Below are 5,000 nucleotides of genomic sequence, written 5' to 3'. Positions count from 1 at the left end.
ATACACTGAAGGTAGCTTATTGTGTCACAGTGTTAACAGATGGTGATACATTACACAGTTCACTGAATCACACCTCTAGCTTTCTCACTGCGCCACAAAAGTAATGCATGAAATCTTAATGAGTATCTGGCATGAAATTCTAATGACCATCTGTAAAAGAGAATCAGGTTAAAAGAATGGATTTTGCAATTTGTTGTCAACTTGAAGATTGGAGGTGGCTGTACAGCAGGTCAAGGGTCTCAGAGTGTTTAGGAACTAAGGAAACAAACACCCAATACCAACCAAAGCCTTAAAATTATTATAGTATGAAGATACAGGAAAGTAAGGAGGTTTGAAAAGATGAGAGAGAGAGAGAGAGAGAGAGAGAGAGAGAGAGAGAGAGAGAGTATTGCCATCACCATCATCATAATAATAATAATAATAATAATAATAATAATCTTGTACTTTTTTTCTGGCAATATTCCAGTTTTTCAGTGTTTCCTTTTAAGTATCATGTCAATGGTTCTTTTGTACAGGACCAGTGTGTTTAGTTATAATATATCAATATAAAGAAAATAAAAAGTGAATATTTATTGATTACACATAACATTTCATACCCTCCATCACTAAAGTGAGATAATGTTTTGAGCGCCTGATTGAAAACTTTTTGATCTTGTATTTTTTACAACACATGAAAATAAAATCAATCTGTTACGAGCCTGACTTGTGTTAGTTACCATAAGTAGTTTTTCCCTCTCAAAGACACTTCATTGTCTTTTCTTTTTCCTTTATCTCTTATTAACCTTTCTTTTACCTGTTCATCTCTCCTTCAGTTACATATCACAGACCTTTCTTTTTTTCATCTTGTATCTTACCACCTCCTCATATTTTTTCTTTTTCTCACAGCTATCCTTATCTTATCCTTTTTCCTCTGATACCAATAAGCAAGCCAATGTTATAAATGTCAAATTCTTTTTACTTTTTTCTGTCACTTCTTTCTTTTCCTACAAATATTCATACCTTGTTCCCTTTTCTTCAGGAACTGACTAATTGTGAATAAGACAATGTGTGATTAATTAATGGAAACAATGTGGAGTACCATAATTTTCTACTCTATCTTTTTTTCCCTTGCACAATATTATACTTTGCTTTCTAGTTCTTACTTTTCCTAATAACTATTCATGTCTTTTTTCCTTTCCTCTGATATCAATAAATACAACAAACTAATAAAGGAAAAAAAAAAAAAAAAAAAAAGTATGTGGTGAGTTGCTTTTACTCTATGTTTCACTTCTGTCATCTTTTACTGTAATTTTCTGTCCATTTTTTTCTTACCCTACAACTATTTACAAGTCATCCCTTGTCTTAAGATAACAATGACACAATATGATAAATGGAAACAATGAAATGTGTTACTTTTTTACTCTTGCATTTTTACAAGACTTTCCTGTCCAATTCCTTCCTTAAATCTATTTCTATCTTATTCGTTTCCTTTAATAACAATAAGCAACAGATAATGAACAGGAAGTGCTTTATTTACAACACAAAGGGTTTACCATGATAACCAAACCAGAGGGAGACAGATGGCCAGAGACCAAGCGAGGCTGAAATGAATAATGAAAAAGTGAATACATTATGGATACAGTAAAATCTTGACACCTTAATGTATATGGAGGGATATCTAATGCATTACTAGACATGATTAAATATGGGATTAATTTTCCATTCCAGGGAGCTCAGAAAGAATGGGATATTTCAATATTGTTTTGTGGTTTTGCTTACTTGATTGCTAATGTTTATTATGATGTGTTAAATATTTCACTATTAAAATATTAACCTAATCATCTACAATTTTTTTTTTATGATTATTGTTGTACTGGAGTCTTGAATATTTTTGCAGGCTGAAAAGACAAAATTAATCTCTCTCTCTCTCTCTCTCTCTCTCTCTCTCTCTCTCTCTCTCTCTCTCTCTCTCTATATATATATATATATATATATATATATATATATATATATATATTCCTGTTTCTTTTCTCTGTATTCATGCAAATAATTTTCTGCAATACTCTAAAAGTTAGCATAGGGTGATGTGAGGGTAACTTGACCTGACCTAACCTAACCTAACCTAACCAAACAATTACACAATATCTGCATGATGTACAGTATATGCGCACTCTTACTAAATGAAATCAGTCCATTAATAAACCTGATATTCATCAAAATAGAGGAAAGCTGATGGAAATACATGTAAACTCAATATCATGATCATTAGTGTAGTATTTAAGTTAACTAATTCTAAAATGCTGTTGACTGTTTGAGGACTGGGTTCTCAATGGACATCTCTCTCTCTTCTATGAATCTGTTCCCCTTGGCTGGTATCCTTCCTACATTACAGAGAGAGAGAGAGAGAGAGAGAGAGAGAGAGAGAGAGAGAGAGAGAGAGAGAGAGAGAGAGAGAGAGAGAGAGAGAGAGAGAGAGAGAGAGAGAGAGAGAGAGAGAGAGAGAGAGAGAGAGAGAGAGAGAGAGAGAAGAAGAAGAAGAAGAAGAAGAAGAAGAAGAAGAAGAAGAAGAAGAAGAAGAAGAAGAAGAAGAAGAAGAAGAAGAAGAAGATGATGATGATGATGATAGTGATGATGAAAAGAAGAAGAAGAAGAAGAAGAAGAAGAAGAAGAAGAAGAAGAAGAAGAAGAAGAAGAAGAAGAAGAAGAAGATGATGATGATGATGATGATAGTGATGATGAAAAAGAGGAAGAGAAAGAAGAAGAAGAAGAGAACACGAAGAAGAGGAAGAAGAAGAAGAAGAAGAAGAAGAAGAAGAAGAAGAAGAAGAAGAAGAAGAAGAAGAAGAAGAAGAAGAAGAAGAAGAAGAAGAAGAAGAAGAAGAAGAAGAAGAAGAAGAAGAACAGGTATCATAACAGTAAGGTGGGTTAAGCTACCTACCAATATACCACATTACACTGGCTTAGAGTGTCCTGGCTTGCTGAGAAGAGACAAATACATGCTACGGTCTTGTGTTAATAGTGAAATTGCTGTCATAAATGGTTCAGATTGTCATGAAAATAAATAAATTAATAAATAAACAAAAATATGTAAAATATAAAAATTGAATTAGAGGTTCACTTAATATTTACTTAATTATAAAAATAAGTATTTAAGAGACTGTCATATAATAATAAATCTTAAAAAATTGTATGCAGGTGAATCTGGGAAGGCTGATAGGTGATGAAAGGGTAAAGTCAGGTATATACCACAATACACTGGCTTACGGTGCCTTGGCTTAGTAGGGAGGTACCTAAACACTAGCTTTCTCTAATAGCTAAATGGGTTATGCCAAGTATGTACCACACTTCACTGATTTAGTGTGTCTTGGCATAGAGAAGAGAGGTAAATACTAAACAAGTTTCTCTAATAAAGCAGAATAAGCCAGCTACGTGCCCCAATATATTGGCTTAATCCTTTCAGCAAGAGACATTTTTCCAAGCTTCACAAAAATCACTTATTGTTCATGAAAGGACTTTGATGCAGATATAAGACTAGTTAGTAAGTATCTAGCAATGATGACAAGAAAATCACCTTTAGCTTAATCCACTTCTGAAATGGTACCTGGCGTGGAAGGGAGCAAATATCGTAGTACACATACTTAAGGGGTAGCTCATCTACCTTGGCTTAGTGTGACGGGAGACAAGCCCAACTTATCTTCTGCCTAGGTTCTCTTGAGTGTGAGCCAAGTGGGTGAGAACCAATGAACCACCAGGCCAGGGAATAAATAAGTTGCTATAAAAACTGCACATATGTTGCTTTGTTTTGTTTGTGTTTTATGTGAGTGTTAAAGGTTATGAGTGTGAATGATGTGGTTTGTCTAAGCCTGCCTGTGTGGGAGTGCTGAATTACTTGGTGTATTGCAGACTTTTTTTTTTTAAGAGGGACAATCAGCCAAGAGCAACAAAAAACGTGGTAAAAAAAGGCCCACTGAGGTGCCAGTCCCTAAAAAGTGAAAAGGAAAGAGAACCTCTTGGCTGGTATAGGAGTCATCATTTTTTTCCTTTTTCAATTCTAAATCTTGAGTGAAGAATGTTTGTGTAGTGCAGTGCACAAAGTTTTGTGTGAAGGAAGAGAGCTGTCTTTAGAGGGCAGTGAAGAATGTTTGTGTAGTGAGAAGCATCAAGTTTTGTGTGACTGAAGCGGGTTGTCTTTAGAGGGCAGTGAAGAATGTTTGTGTAGTGAGGAGTATGAAGTTTTGTGTGACTGAAGCGGGTTGTCTTTAGAGGGCAGTGTAGAATGTTTGTGTAGTGAGGAGCATGTAGTTTTGTGTGACTGAAGCGGGTTGTCTTTAGAGGGCAGTGTAGAATGTTTGTGTAGTGAGCAGCATGAAGTTTTGTGTGACTGAAGCGGGTTGTCTTTAGAGGGCAGTGTAGAATGTTTGTGTAGTGAGGAGCATGAAGTTTTGTGTGACTGAAGCGGGTTGTCTTTAGAGGGCAGTGTAGAATGTTTGTGTAGTGAGGAGCATGAAGTTTTGTGTGACTGAAGCGGGTTGTCTTTAGAGGGCAGTGTAGAATGTTTGTGTAGTGAGGAGCATGTAGTTTTGTGTGACTGAAGCGGGTTGTCTTTAGAGGGCAGTGTAGAATGTTTGTGTAGTGAGAAGCATGAAGTTTTGTGTGACTGAAGCGGGTTGTCTTTAGAGGGCAGTGTAGAATGTTTGTGTAGTGAGGAGCATGAAGTTTTGTGTGACTGAAGCGGGTTGTCTTTAGAGGGCAGTGAAGAATGTTTGTGTAGTGAGAAGCATCAAGTTTTGTGTGACTGAAGCGGGTTGTCTTTAGAGGGCAGTGTAGAATGTTTGTGTAGTGAGGAGCATGTAGTTTTGTGTGACTGAAGCGGGTTGTCTTTAGAGGGCAGTGAAGAATGTTTGTGTAGTGAGAAGCATGTAGTTTTGTGTGACGGAAGCGAGTTGTCTTTAGAGGGCAGGATGTGACTGCTCCCTTGTGTTGTGATAAACAAAGGGAAATGTTCAGTGAGGTCACAGCTG

The 5,000-nt window shown here is 36.1% G+C and overlaps 1 protein-coding gene across 2 annotated transcripts in view; it reads right to left on the bottom strand.

Annotated features, from left to right (window-relative positions):
* Positions 1–1,383: 1,383 nt before the first annotated feature.
* LOC123501915 (28S ribosomal protein S14, mitochondrial-like) overlaps positions 1,384–5,000 on the bottom strand; it is a 9,531-nt gene continuing 5,914 nt past the window's right edge. For both annotated transcript variants that reach the window (XM_045250998.1, XM_045250999.1), the window contains exon 5: positions 1,384–1,580. The gene's annotated coding sequence lies outside the window, so the exon portion shown is untranslated. The remainder of the gene's footprint in view (positions 1,581–5,000) is intronic.

The sequence above is a fragment of the Portunus trituberculatus genome, chromosome 10, assembly GCF_017591435.1.
Source record: "Portunus trituberculatus isolate SZX2019 chromosome 10, ASM1759143v1, whole genome shotgun sequence".
Lineage (NCBI taxonomy): Eukaryota > Metazoa > Arthropoda > Malacostraca > Decapoda > Portunidae > Portunus > Portunus trituberculatus.
Note: the sequence above shows the minus strand (reverse complement) of the source record. Positions and strands in the feature narration are given on the sequence as shown.